Source organism: Scyliorhinus canicula, chromosome 14 (assembly GCF_902713615.1).
Source record: "Scyliorhinus canicula chromosome 14, sScyCan1.1, whole genome shotgun sequence".
NCBI classification, from domain to species: Eukaryota; Metazoa; Chordata; class Chondrichthyes; order Carcharhiniformes; family Scyliorhinidae; genus Scyliorhinus; species Scyliorhinus canicula.
The window spans coordinates 44,485,878-44,501,859 of NC_052159.1; positions in this window are offsets into that span (position 1 = coordinate 44,485,878).

The following is a 15,982-nucleotide window of genomic DNA, read 5'->3' on the forward strand; positions in this document are numbered from 1 at the left end:
GAGTCCATGGGTCCTCAGTTCGGCACCAGTCCATGTCCCTTAGCGAAGTCCATCGCTTCCACCGGGTCGTCAAAATAATGTTGCTGTTCCCGGTATGTGACCCAAAGCCGCGCCGGGAAAAGTAGCCCGAACTTGACCTTTTTAAACAGGATCTCTTTAATTTGTCTGTCGGCTGCCTTCCTTCTGGCCACCTCCTGGCTCAGATCCTGGTAGATGCGCAGGACACTGTTGTTCCATGAGCAGCTCTTCGTAGAACCCGCTCCTTGTCCACGAACCTGTGGAACCTGACCACCATTGACACCCCCCCCCCCCCCCCCGCCCCCTCGCGGCTGCCTCGCCTGCACTCTGTGTGCCCTGTCCAGCTCCAACGGACGCGGGAAGAAATCATCCCCCTCCAGCTTCTGCAGCATGTCTGCTACATATGCCGTGGCATCCACTCCCTCGGCCCCCTCCGGGAGCCCAATGGTTCTCAGATTCTGCCGGCGAGACCTGTTTTCCAGGTCCTCCAGCTTGTCCATCAGCCTTGATTGTTGCTCCTTCAACTTACTAATTTCCACGCCCGCTACCGTTTGGAAATCTTCCTGTTCTTCCACTGTCTTCTCCAGTGCTTGGACCTTCTTATCCTGAGCATCCAGCCTCTGGTCCAGTCGCTCCACTGCTTTCTGGAGCGGTTCCAAATTATCCCGCTTCAGTGCTGCGAAGCTCTCTTTCACGACCTTCAGCATGTTGTCCAGTGCTGTCTGGACCGTCCTTTCCGTGGTCCGTTCATCGGCCATCTTTCCTCCCACTTGAGCTTCCACACCACCTTTGTTCAGCCCCTTCTTTGCCTGTTTTCGCTCCCTTCTGCTCCTTAAGTCCATACAACTGTGTATGGATTCAGAAATAGAGTGCTATTGTTTTTCACTCCAGCGCTCAAAAGCTCGAAAAAGTCGGGGAAAAGGTCTTAAAGTCTGACCGGAGCTGGAGCCACCAAATGTGCGACTTACTCCCTCATAGCCGCCACCGGCAGTTATCGAAACGTCGAAAATTTCAATGGACAGCGGAGTTTCAACAGGCATTTGACTGCCTGAAAGCTGTGATAACCAATGCTCCTGTGTTGGAGAATTACAAGGGACTCTGTGATCAGATTGAACTTTAAAGAGACATGCTGAGGCGTAGAGAAATGGATGGATCATGCAGAGACCAGCTTGTTCAAAGAAACTGTCAATCGAGAAGGATTCCAGCTGGTGGAAGAACAGAGATGGACTCTTTTCTTATACCTGTTTGCGTGTGTTGTTTTTTGAAACAAAAAAGTATATTTACTTTTTCCTTTTTTAAAGGATAATGAAAAGGTGAAAAATGAAACTGTGGTGAATCACAGTCCGTGTAATTCACACTGTTATTATATATGATGTACTGTGTCTATATAAGCTCGGTATATGAGCAGTTGCGCGGCTCTGCCCATAGGGGGAGATGAGGAGTTTGTACTGGGCTCCACCCTTGGCTCCGCCCATGGCTCCACCCATGGCTCCTCCCACTAACCGGAAGTATAAAGCTTGGCAGTCGTGAGCCTGCCTGCCAGTTCATCTCGTCGCAGGCAGGCTCTGTTGAAAGACTATTAAAACCACTGTTCACTTCCAACCACGTGTCATGTGAATTGATGGTCACATCAATTTAATAGTCTTTGGAAACAAGAAGAAATCAAAGAAACAACTATGGAATCAGCCCTCAAACCTGACCGACTAGAACTCGACCCGCAGGCTGCAGAGGCAAGAGAAATCTTTCAGCACTGGCTCAGATGTTTCAAGGCCTACCTGGCTGAATCAAATACTGCTGAAACTACAGAGGAGCAGAAACTCAGTCTACTGCACGCAAGGGTGAGCCACCGTATATCTTCTTCCAACCACGTGTCGTGTGAATTGATGGTCACATCAGAAACCACCATGAAGTTGATGGGTTATTTTCTTTTCTTGGTGGGGGATGTCATGTGAGAGCACCTTTAAGAAATGGGTGTTTAAGAAATGTACCTTTAAGAAATGGGTGATTATCAGTGATGTCAGTGTGGGGCTGGGCTGTCTGTCAGCTTTTTACTTTTGTTTTAGGCTTTTTGCTGCAGGGTGTGTTTTAGTTTCATTTTCAGTGCCAGCCAAAGCAGGTGTACTGTTGATCTCTCTGCCATGAAAAGACTATTTCTTGATCATTTGGTGAATTCAGAATTATAAATATTCTCCGTAGTGAATGTAAACCAAATGTGCTTCTGTTGAAAGATGTTTCTTTTGTCTTCTGGATTTTGTTTGGGAAGTTATTAAGGATTACTTAGTGTTGTAGTCTTTGGGGTCGTATTTGAATTAATGGTTGCTAAGGTGTTCACTGTATGTTTTAAAAAGGTTAACTTGAGTTCATAGAATAAACATTACTTTGCTTTAAAAAATACTTTTCGATTTCTGCTGTACCAGTCCTGTAGAGTGGGCCGTGTGCTCCCCATACCACAATCTATTAAAAGTTGTGGGTCAGGTGAACTCCATGATACACTTTGGGGGTTCTCTAAACCCTGGCCCATAACATAATGCACTGTTAAAAATTCTTATTAATAAAGTATATTTTGGGAGGAAATTACCCTTTCTTTCCTGATCTTATGCTTCTCCATTAAGGATCTGCCCACAACAAATATCTTTCGACACAGATTCAGATTCACTAATGGGTCTGCTGATCTGCTCACCCTGTACAACAGATGACCAAAGATAAACGTGATTGGTCAGTTGGAGATGCACTAGTTTGTAGTTATAGCTCCCAGCAAGTGCTTGTAATTACAATTCACAGAATTAGTTGGCACGAGAGACTAACCGTTCACAAAGTGCCATTGCTAGTTGTAAATATATATATAAATACAAGTTATTATTCAAAATCCTAGCCCCTTCGCAAACCTCTGTGTTAAAATATCTATGGATGAAATCCTGCAGTAAAGACATTTTTGGCATTCGTTAAAGTAATTTCGTTTTGTTTTTCTTCATTAAACATGAAAAACAAGGTTAGTTTTTTTTTTCTGATGCATTTTGAAACCCAAGTGTCTTGCATACTATATATTAGCTGATATTTTGCAAGTACAGTTGGCAAGAATGGTAAGAAAACTAAACATAAACACAGCTGAGGAGAATGAAGAAGAGCAAGTCTTTATACTTTGTAATAGATTTTTGATGTTCACAGCAGCTGTCTTTCTGTTCTTTAGGTATAAACCGAGTATTCAAACCAGTTATTGTTGGCCAGGATACTGGGAGAACACCAGTGCTCTCTTTTGAGCATTGCCAAGTATCTTTCCCACCTGTCTAATTGGGTAGGCAGGCAGAGAATTGGATCAACAGTTTACCAGGTAAATTACACTTTCAAAACTATAGTAACACTTTCCCAATACTGCACTAAACACCATTAACTATGTGTTAAAGTAACTGGAGTGGGGCATGAACACGTGGCCTAATAGAGATGAAAGTCCTGACATTTTTGCAGTGCCTGAATGAAAATGACACCTATGATCTCAGTGTCAATCACAACAACTTGGGATCCTAGCAAACTTCAATGGTTATATTTCTCTGGGCAACACCTCACAAGAAAATTTTTAATCTGTCTGTTCTCACGGGATGTTGGGATTTTTCTTGAGGAATCCACACTTCTGTGTACACAAGAGACAAACATATATCGGGAAAATACAACAAAGAAAAGTGTGGGGTGGGATTCTCCGACTCCCCGCCGGGTCGGAGAATCGCCATGGGGCGGCATGAATCCCGCCCCCACCGGCCGCCGAATTCTCCGGCACCGGAGATTCGACGGGGGCGGGAATCGCGCCGCGCCGGTCGGCAGCTGCTCACATCGGCCCTGCCGCCGATTCTCCGACCCGTGATGGGCCGAAGTCGCGCTGGTTCTTTGCCAGTCCCGCCGGCGTAAATTAGACTAGGTCCCTTACCGGCGGGACCTGGCAGCGCGGGCAGGCTCTGGGGTCCTGGGGGCTGCGCAGGGCGATTTGGCCCCGGGGGATGCCCCCACGGTGGCCTGGCCCACGATCGGGGCCCACCGATCCGCAGGCGGGCCTGTGCTGTGGGGGCACTCTTTTCCTACGGGCCGGCCGTGTCAGCCTCTGCGATGGATCGACGCGTAGGTGAACCCCCCCCTGCGCATGCGCGGGGATGATGTCCGTAGTCGTTGACGCTCCCGCGCATGTGCGGACCCGCGGCCTCTGGCGGAGTCCCTTTGGCCCAGGCTGGCATGGCGCCAAAGGCCTTCCACGCCGGCCGGCGGGGCGCAAACCACTCTGCCGCCGGCCTAGCCCCTGAAGGTGCGGAGGATTCCGCACCTTTGGGGCGGGCCGACGCCGGAGTGGGTCACGCCACTCCGTCCCGCCGGGACCCCCCGCCCCGCCAGGTGGGGGAGAATCCCGCCCGTGATCCTTAACAAAAGTCTGATCAGGCAATGAGAGCTCTGTGGTTTTCAATGTTCAAAAGTAGCCCACTCACCTCTCAAGTTGGAAGGCTGTGGCCTCTACTCCAGTACAATATTGATGGGCTGCTGTGCTGTCAGAAGTGCTGTCTTTTGGATGAAGTGCAAAAGTACTGCCTTGTGCCCGGTTCCTTCCTCGTCTGCAGGTTCCCTATCACTTTGACCAGCTCCTCCAGTCCAACCGGTGCCCCCAACCTCGCCACCTGCTCCTCCTCCACTCTTGGAAACCTCAGCCGGTCAAGGAAGCGACCCATCCCTCCGTCCTCCAATGGGGACTCAGACCGGTACAGTTCCTCATAAAAGCTCCTAAAGACCCCATTAATACCCACCGCACTTCGTACCGTGCTCCCTCCTCCACCCCTAACTCCCCCAATCTCCCTAGCTGCCTCCCGCTTCCGAAGCTGGTGCGCCAGCATCCGGCTCACCTTTTCTCCATATTCATATACCGCCCCTTGCGCCCTCGTCCACCGCGCCTCCGCCTGGTGGTCAACAAATCAAACTCAGCCTGGAGGCTACGCCGCTTCCTCGGCAATCCCTCCTCCGGGGCCTCCGCGTACCTCCTGTCCACCCTCACCATCTCCCCCACCAACCTCTCCCTCTCTCTCCTCTCCCCCCTCTCCTTGTGTGCCCTAATGGAGATTAGCTCTCCTCTGACCACCACCTTCAGCGCCTCCCAGACCACCCCTACTTGCACCTCCCCATTATCATTAGTCACCAGGTACCTCTCTACACACCTCCGGACCCGCCCGCTCACCTCCTCGTCCGCTAACAACCCCACCTCCAGACGCCACAGCGGACGTTGGTCCCTCTCCTCCCCCAACTCGAGGTCCACCCAGTGCGGAGCGTGATCAGAAATGGCTATCACCGAATATTCCGTGTCCTCCACCCTCGGAATCAGCGCCCTGCTCATGACAAGAAAGTAAATCCGGGAGTAGGCCTTGTGGACATGGGAGAAGAATGAAAATTCCCTGACCCCCGGCCTCGTAAACCTCCACGAGTCCACCCCTCCCATCTGGTCCATAAACCCCCTCAGCACCTTGGCCACCGCCGGCCTCCTGCCCATCCTAGACCTGGAGTGATCAAGTGCCGGGTCCAGCACCGTGTTGAAATCCCCCCCCCCCCGCATTGTACTCCCATGAGTCAGCTGACTCCTGCTCACCCTGGCCACTCCCGCCGCACCATCGACCCCCCCCCCTCAATGTAAAGCTTCCCCTCCCCTCCCTTGCCCACAAGCAGGCTCTCGTCCTTCCCATTCCACTCCCAGCGCGGGAAAAAGCCTGCGCTTCCCAGCTCCGGCCCCGCCCCCTTCAACCCTTAGCGCGGGAAAAAGCCCACTTGGCCGGCCCCGCCTCCTCTGGCGCAGCTCCCTTTTCAGGCCCCGTCCCACTAGCCTCATCTCAGGCCACCCTCCCCCTGCCCCCCATGAGGCCCCATCAACCCCTACCGACCATCAACCCCCCAAGCTGTTTGCCTATCCGGCGGGCCTAATCAAAACAATGTTCTTATCAACCCCCAGAAAACAAAGAAACCCCCCTTGGAACACAACACAACAATCCCCAACCATCCCCCGACTCTCAGTCTGAGTCCAGTTTTTTGGTTGAACAAAGGCCCAGGCCTCCTCGGGGGACTCAAAATAATGGTGTCAATCCTTGTAGGTGACCCATAGACGCGCCGGCTGCAGCATGCCGAACTTCACCCCTCTCCTGTGCAGCACTGCCTTCGCCCGATTGTAATCGGCCCTCTTCTTCGCCACCTCCGCACTCCAACCCTGGTAGATCCGGACCTCCGCGATCTCCCACCTGCTGCTCAGCTCCTTCTTGGCCCACCTTAGTACACACTCTCGATCAACAAACCGGTGGAACTGCACCAGCACCGCCTGTAGCGGCTCGCTGGGCTTGGGCTTCCTCGCCAGCACTAGGTGGGCCCCCTCCAACTCCAAGGGCCCTTGGAAGGCCCCCGCTCCCATCAACGAGTTCAACATGGTGACCACATAGGTCCCCATGTCCGATCCTTCCAGCCCCTCCGTGAGGCCCAGGTTCTTCCGCCTCGACCGGTTCTCCATCTCCTCGAACCTCACTTGCCATTTCTTGTGCAGCGCCTCGTGTGCCTCCACCTTCACCGCCAGGCCTAGGATCTCATCCTCGTTCTCCGAGACCTTTTGCCGGACCTCCCGGATCGCTGCCCCTTGGGCCATCTGGGTCTCCAGCAGCTTATCAAGTGAGGCCTTCATCGGCTCCAGCAGCTCTGCTTTTAGCTCCTTAAAACAGCGCTGGAACAGCTCCTGCTGTTCCTGTGCCCACTGCGTCCCCGCTGCCTGGTCTCCGCCCGCCGCCATCTCGGTCCTCCTCCCTCGCACCTTTCTTTGCTGCAATGCCGCTTTTTTCACCGCTCCACTCCTGGTCCAATCCATACAGTGCCGGGGGAATATTGCTGTCCCCTTCCCACACCGGGAAACGTCGAACAAGCGCCGTTGCGGGCCCTAAAAAGAGCCCAAAAGTCCTTTGCTAGCGGGAGCTGCTGAATGTGCGACTTAGCTCTGCATAGCCGCAACCAGAAGTCCCGTGCAGGCTTCTCTTAATTGGGTTATGGATAGTGGGGTGGGGTAAACGATATCAGGCTGATCCTGATCCGATGACTTGCGCTATGTGGTAACCAGATTCATGGAGGGGGTGTGCTGCCTGTGCAGTCGGTGGTGCGGGTGCTTTCCTCTTTGGGGCATGTGGGGTGGGGCTTGATTCTGATTTCCTGTATCCTCTCAATATCTCTGGGTGCTTTCATTTAATTCTGGCCAATCGGGGGCACCTACCTCATCTAAATTTTGTCCAAAAGTATACCTAAAGCCATTCTGCACTGAAAGCAGTGACTGTAATTTCTCTATCTGTTGTCTGCATTTCGCATGGTCTACTGTACTCTGTCTCTGTTCTTTCGTGCAGCTGTGGAGCGCTCGTAAAGCTGCTTTTAAATCCGCACATTGACTTGTTAACTGTGCTACCTGCTGTTCTGCCTCTTCTCGTACCAGGACTGCGCGTTGTGTATCTTGGTAGGCTTTATCATACTGGGTCTTAAAGCTGCTCAGGTGAACTAAACAAGATTGGCGTGCACGTTTGACATCAGCCATCTCCTTATCCTTAGCTGCCAACTGTTCCCGGAGTTGCTCAATTATCTTTTCACTTTCAGTATTGTTTCCCTCATTCTTCTCTTCTTTCTCAACTAACTGCCCGCGGAGCGTCTTCACGACCTTCTCTGTGTCTCGCAACTGTGCCAAACAGGACACTACTGCAATCAGCTTTCAGACCTTTGCTACATTTTTCTTATGGCCCTCACTTAGTTTGTCCTATGCTTCCTGGACCTGACTCATCATTTGCACAAAAATTGAACCAAAGGGGCCATCCTTTCCCTTTTAAATACTTCCTCAACTCTTTCTCCCATATGGGACATTGCTCTGCTCTGTTGGTCACTGCGACCTCGGATTCCTGTGGGTTCATTAAACGTTCCATAGTTTTTTTGGCCATTGCTTCTAATATCTCTTTTCCTACCTCTAATCTCTCGTTTCCTACCGTTAATCTCTGTTTCCTATTGTTAATTTGGGACAGAGGGATAAGGCGGCAATTTGAACTGCAGGTATGGCCTCATCTATTTTCCGGTTCACAATTCCCTCGATAGTTTTCCACAATCTAACGAGTTTACCTTATATCCCTGTTAGTACGCATGCAGGTTAGTACACACTTCCGATATTCGGTGATTTGGTCGATATGGGGCTTGCATTTGTGGTTCTTTCTTTCTCTCGCAATTGGATTTCAAAGTTTTGTGGGTTCTCTCGGAGTGAAAAAATCACTTCTAATCGAGTCCCGTCAGAGGTCGCCAATAATGTTGCCAATCGGAATATTATCCCACCAGCGACACCAATAATGTTGCTCTTTAGAGTCGCCGATATGATACTGAGGTTCTTTTTATGATATGATGTTATGTCCCAACAGCGTCGCCAATACTGTGGGTGTTTCTATTTCTCTTTCTGAACCACAAGGCTTTTCCGTATATCGGTCAAATGACCACACAACCAGTTAGTCAATTCAAGTATAAAGATGCTTTATTTACATACAAGGGTTACTTCGACATGCAAGCACAATATAATACAAGTTAAACTACATCTATCAGCTACAATAACCTATACTAAACTTCAGGGCGACCGGCGCTGTGCAGATTGATAAGGCTTTTATCTTGATTTCACGTGGCTGGTTTGAAGAAGTGGCTCAGTCTCTGCTGGGCTCATCTGTCAGGTAGCGATCGTTGGTCATGAACTTGGCTGTCTGGTCATCATGCTGCAGTTGGGCTGGCACAGGCCAGATCCAAAAGAGGCTGGCACAGGCCAGATCCAAAAGAGGCTGGCACAGGCCAGATCCAAAAGAGGCTGGCACAGGCCGGGTCCAAAAAAGACTGAACACAAGGTTGTTTCCCCTTTTATCCCTCTGGGATTTCGCACTCTTTCGGACGGTCCTTAATCTTGGACCCAATAATTCGACAGGCTTTGATCACTGCCTTTGATTTTGGCCAATAAAGGGGCAGGTGCCTTGGTAGCTGGGCGGGTCCTTAGCGGTCATTGACCTTGGCGGTTGGGCTCTCTCAGCAAAGGGGGGGTGGCACCTATCAGTCTGTGGCTGTATCAGTTTCTTGAGTGCAGTCCTATTGTTCTGGGGAAATGAGTCATTAGAATGCAAATGAGCGGGGGTTTCGATCAGGTTTAGCTACCTGCGTTTCAAACACACTGAAGCTCTGCATCTGTCTGAGCCCTGGGTTGGCCATAATTCCCATGGTCCTTTGCACGTGGCCATCTCAGATCGCTACACTGTGAACAGTGCAGGATTCCACAGGATCTTGGTGATGTCATCATCAACACCTTGTACAAAAATAAAAGAAAATACTGCTCCAATATCGGCTGTGGGATCACATGGCTTTCCTGGCTAGAATACTTCAGAACAGGCTTGTAACTACCATTGCGGAAGAAACCCTGGCAGTGAGCTAGTGCTGCTTCAGAGCAAACAGAGGCACCACAGGCATGGCATTTGTTTTCAGAAAAATACAAGAAAGGTGTTGTGAGCAAAACAAACATTTGTACATCACCTTTGTAGACCTCGCAGTGACTTCTCGAGTCCCTTATGAATCTCCAATGGTGTGAAGCAGGGATGTGTGCTGGCCCCGACCTTATTCACCATCTGCTTCAGTGTGATGCTGCAGCAAGCAATGGAAGACTTTGGGGGAAGAGTTTAAATTTGCTCCCGGACTGATGGAGGTCTTTTCAACCTCAGGTAGCTTCAGGTTCACACAAAGACACAAGAAAAACTCATCTGTGAACTTCTGTACTCTTCTGACCCACAGTCAGACCTGCAACAGTTAAGAACAGGTTTTCCTAAGGTGGCGCAATGCCTTGGACTAAAAATCAGTTTAAAGAAATCTGAAGTCCTGTTTCAGCCTGCACCCTAACAAGAATTGTCATTGAGGGATCCAAGCTGAATGCTGTCAAGCAATTTGCCAATTTGGGAGTGTCATCTTGTTTGATGCCACTATAGACAAAGACATGGACGGCACATTTGGCAGACTCTACAAATGAGTGTGGACAAACACAGCCTCAGAGCACAGGACAAGCTCAAAATACCACTCTTTTGTACGGCACCGTGTCATGGGTCCTGTATGACCATCATGTATGCCTTCTAGGGCACTTCTATGCCTACTAGCGCTGACTCAAGATCCACTGGCAGGACCGCTACACAAACATTGAAGTCTTGGAAACAGCCAACATCAGCAACATAACAAAACCAAACCTGTTGGATGGGTCACATTACCCAAATAGACAACAGTCTCCTGCCCAAAATTGTGTTGTACAGACAGCTGACCTTGGTAAACGGATCAGAGGGGCCCCACACAAAGGTTTCAAGGACTCGCTGAAGAAGTCCTCTCTGCGAGCCACATTGACCAGTGGGAAGCGCAGTGACACCTGGAAATGTGACATCAGGAGTGTTACAGGCACATCCAATTGCCCCCAGCAGAAACCACACCTTCTCTTGCACCCGCTGAGGGAGAATCTGCTGGTCACAAAGGCCTGACAAAGGTGTGCGGGCCTGCAACCGATGAAAATGAAAATATAACCTTCCAAAAAATCTTTGTCTGTGAAGAAATGCCAAGAAGTCTAAGTAAGAGGTCAAATGCTTGTCTTAGACAGTCACTCTGGAGGCCTGAAAAGTCACCTGACTCAATCTCGTATTGGCCGTTCTTCAGGTATCCTTGGGTTGCGTAATGTTGGTCCCTGACATTATACCTTGTTGTATCCAAATGGAAGTAATATAGTTTTCGTAAAGAGCTCTGACCTGTCAGAGAATAAGTATACCGCTAATGGTATGGCACAGTGGTGCCTCACAGCACCGAGGACCCGGGTTTGATCCCAGCCTGGGTCATTGTCTGTGTGGAGTTTGCAAATTTTCCCAGTGTCTCTGTGGGCACTTAAATATTTAAATATATATATTTTAAAAATACATATATATCACTATTTCTTTTTAAATTTAGATTACCCAATTCATTTTTTTTAATGAAGGGGCAATTTAGCGTAGCCAATCCACCTAACTTGCACATTTTTGGGTTGTGGTGTGCGAAACCCACGCAAACATGGGGAGAATGTACAAACTCTACACTGACAGTGACCCAGAACCAGGATCGAACCTGGGACCTTGGCGTCATGAGGCAGCAGTGCTAACCTACTGCACCACCGTGCTGCCCTTATATGTCACTAATAATGACTTTTATAAAAAATTGTCAATTTATGTGGTATAATTTTGGAAAAAAGTAGCAGCTTATGATTTTTATAGCAAATCTCTTGATTTTTAAGAGATTTTCTCCTGATTTATGAGACTGTGGGGTTGGCATTACAGAACATAAGAAACAAGCTTGTCTGAGCTGACATAAGAACATAGCCATAACTTCCTTGGAGTGGAATCAACATTTGTTTGCCGTTCCAGGCCCGGTTACCTCCCTTATGTCTTCCATGCCTGTAGTGATATCATGGTTGTGTTGTAATTCACAGACCGACCACTAAGAGTCTCACTAGTATATAAGTGAATGTAAAGTCAGCTGACCAGACACTGGCTGGAGAAAGTAAAAGAGAATGCTTGCATGTGCATGATTTTGCTGTTGTCCATCTGTTGTCTTGTACATAGTTTACCCCCAGTTAATCGTAATAAATCATTCATAACTTATTAAAAAAAAATACTGTTATGCTCATAGGCTCATGATATCACATGCAAATATACTGATGATAATATATTAATTCATTCTTTCAAAGGAAAGGGGATGTAGTGATATCACGGTTGTGTTGTAATTCACCGACTGACCACCAGGAGTCTCACGAGTATATAAGTGAATGTAAAGTCAGCTGACCCAGATACTGGTTGGCGAAAGTAAAAGAGAAAGCTTGCCTGTGCATGATTTTGCTGTTGTTCATTTGTTGCCTTGTATATAGTTTAACCTCAATTAATGTTGATAAATCCTTTATAACTTTAACTATAAGTGTTCTTGTAATAAATAAGACCATCCAACAAGAACATTGCAATGCCTATCTCAACTGACCTGCTGACTCAGGCTGGATGAGATCCAGCAGTGCAGCAGTCTTCGAAGCCCAGCCTCAAAATTTAAGAGAGTTGGAGTGAAGGAGGCCTCTTCCCGTTTTTATACTGCATTAGCTACTAAGTTTAAGTCCGGTTGAAAATGACAGGCCAAGGAGCAGGTAAGTGTAATAGGATTTGGGGAGTCGGGGGGGGGGGGGGGGGGGGGGGGGGGGGTGGGATCAGATGTTTGGGCAGAGTGAATGGGGGGGTCACACATATGGGGGTGGGGGTATCATACATTAGGGTGGGGTAGTCGGACGTTGATGGAGTAACGGGACCGGAGGTAGGGAGTGGGATGGGTATCAAATATCGGGGGTGAGTGGGTTGGACATCAGGTTGGGGCTTGGGTGATTTGAACATCAGAGGGTGAGGGTGGTCGGGGGATGTGGGTAAAATATCGGGAGGGGTGGGTGTGAGCCGGGGTAGACATTGGGAGGCATTGTGATCGTACATCAGGGATACATCAGAAATCGTTGGGGTGGGAGGGGTTGGACATCAAGGGGTATCAGGGGTTAGGCATTGTTGGCGTCGGCCATCAGAGAGCCGGGTCGGGGAGGGTGGATTGGGTTGGGGATCAGATCGGGGGGGAATTGTCCAACCGGGCCAGGAAGTCGAGACGGGTTGGGGAGGGGGTGCAGCTATATGGGTGGTGCCGGGTTGGGGAGAGTTCAGTTGAGTCAGGAGTTGTTGGGTCAGTGGGGTGGTCCAGTCAGGTTGGCAAGTCAGGGGAACGAGGGTGCAGCTAGGTTGAGGATTGAGTCGGGAATGCGTGTCGTGCCCATGGGTGGGAGACAGGGGAATTCCCATGAGGGTGGGGAGGGTTGAGGGTATCCCATAGAGTTTATGGGATGGGGAATACCATGGGAGGTTGGTTAACCAGGGGGGTGGGGGAGTCTCTTTGGGCATTGGGGGTGTCAGAGAAGTCCCGTGCAGGATAGTCTGGGTGTTTAAAATAATTACACCGAAGTTAGAAGAGGTTTAATTCTTCTAACCTTTTCTGAGTAACTGTGGGTTTAACCCTGGCAGAACCATCTGAAGTTACCGATTTAAATCACATTTTTGGATGGTTCCTAGCACAGCGCGATTGCCCAGTGCGATTGCCCAGCGCGATTGCCCTGGGGAAGTTAGCACTTCTGCTATTGCCATGCAGATGCCTACCAGGGATGTTCAGAGAGGGATTCCCCAGTCCATCCTTGGGGTGTCCCCAAATCTGATGTTGGGGAGTCCATATGTCACTGCCCAAAAAACAGGAGCATGAGTACGCCCTTCAGGTTTCGGTCCAACTCTGCCACTCAATCAGATCCATGTCTTACATTACTTTCAGAAAAAAGCAAGGGACGACAAGGGAACATTTTGGAATGTTTGCTTTCCAAAGCAAATTTAATTAAATCTATCAACATGAAATAAAATATAAAACTCTAATTACAAGTTTAGACATGATGCTCTTCAGATGATGTGTCCTTTGTTACTTTGAATTAGAATTAACTACAGTTGTTAGAGTTTCAGTGCCCCACAAGAAAAACCATGTTATAACCTGCACGGGTGTTACGGGGTAGGGATGATCCACTACCATGTGGAGCTTGCAGAATATGAGCTCCCCCGATAATGAGGTGGGGTACCCTTGAAGGCAATGTGCCTTTGTATAAAGGCCAGTCAGGCACCACTAGAGAAGACACAGTAGGGGAGCTGTGTATATACTTAATGTATTAAATTAAAATATATATTTTTTTCTCGACAACTCTTTGTGGATTCCTTTTGGTACCCCTCACAAAACTGGCAACAAGGATAAAGACTGGTTCGTTATCACGCTGCTGAGTCACCTTCCCATATCTCATATGGATACAGGTTGGAATTTGTTTTCTGTTCATCATGCCTTTGTTTTTTTGACGTTTGGACGTATTGGATGCTGGACTGGAAGATTGGAATCAGTATGCACAGAGGATACAGTACCTTTTCAGGGCAATAGTATCACAGAGACCTGCACGGGTCTTACAGGGTAGGGATGATCCACTACCCCGTGGAGCTTGCAGAACATGAGCTCCCCCGATAAGAGGGCGGGGGACCCTTAACTAAGATAAGGTGCCTTTTTCTAAATAGAGTTGGTCAGTCAGGCACCAACTAGAGAAGACCCAGTAGGGAATCACTGGAGCTGTGTATATAGTAAACGTGCTCAATAAAAATAAGTTTGTTCTTCTCTTCAACTCATTGTGGACTCCTTTTGTTTTCCCTTACAAAAAAATAATTCGCATCGATATTTCAGAAAATCAATCTGAAGTAAAGGAGCAACAATTTTTGTTTAAAACTGAACATCAACGCATATTCATGAATCACAATCTGTTTTTCCAAATTGGAATTAACTCTCTCAAAAACATTTGTTTTCCAGGAACTGGTGCTAAATTCTTCATACTGAGTGGCCAAGATTCCATATGTTTTGCAACAACACCTATTTAAACTTGCAGGTTATTTACTAAATAATTTCTTTGGGCTCTATTTGAGTTTGTGGAAGCTTTGGATGTTTTGAGGAGTTGGTTACAGTTGGTGATGTATGCAGGGAGAGGTGCTGCATGTGGAAAAGGTGCCACTTGTGGTCTGGGCACAGCACTTGCTTTCAATCATGAGTGCCATAGCGGCAGCACCCCTTGAGCCGCAGCAGGAGAGGGTGCAGAAGTAGCAAATAGGAAGACAACGCTCTCAAAGGAAGGAGAAAGGGGAAAAGAGATTTTAATAGGAGGCCTTGTCTCCACATAGAGACTTCCAGGAACACTTTCCTTATCTCCACCTAAGTCAGGAGCAGGGTGTGTGTGTTGTCTGCAATTTGCAAATGAACTGTTCGCAGAATAGGTCAGCAAGGTGGTGCAGTGGTTAGCACTGCTGCCTCATGGTGCCAAGGACACGGGTTCGATCCCGGCTCTGGGTCACTGTCTGTGTGTAGTTTGCACATTCTCCCTGTGTCTGCGTGGGTCTCACTCCCACAACCCAAACATGTGCAGGGTAGGTGAATTGACCACGTTAAATTGTCCCTTAATTGGAAAAAAAGAATTGGGCGTTCTACGTTAAAAAAAATGAACTTTGTAGAAACATTTGCAACAAAATTAATGAATTAATAGTATAGATATAAACTGTCAGTGATGCAGTCATCTATTGAAGCAATGTAGCAGCATAAATGGATCAAATTGAAAAATGAGAGAAATTTGCATTCGCAAGACCAAGCGCAGCGCAGGGCACAACGTAAATTAGTAATCCTATTAACAACCTGTTCAATCTAATCACGCAGAAGTATTTGCTTGCTCGTGGGACTGTTTCTCACTTGGGCATTATCAATATGTTTCGTAATGAAAGCTGGCACAATCCTAGGTTTAATGCGCTCTTGGGGAAATACAAAAAATAGCTTACCTGTTCTTAATTTACCTGTAAGTTGAATTAGGTTGTTGATATGGGATTGAAAATATTGGTAATAGGATTACTAATTTATGCTATGACCCACACTGTGCCTTGTCTGAAGTGCGCATATTTCTCTCATTTTTTGATTTGATCCATTTATGGCGCTACATTGCTTCAATGGATGACTGCATCATAAAGAATATCTGTTTGAAATGTTGACAGAGTAGATAGAAATTAATAGGTTTGATCTGTAAGCTATTACAGTGTTATGGTTGCAGAGGAGTCAAGGTTGGAGAAAGTATGGCAGGGTATTGACTTTAGCTTTTAGCCTTTCTAGATCAGTATATCAATAAACCAACTCAGGAGCAGATTATTTTAGATTTAGTATTATGAAATAAGAGGGACTGGATTCTCCAATTCGCGACATTATGTGAATCGCGATCGGGCGTCATGTAAAAATTGAGGTTTGCGCCCAGCGCCGGCCGAGC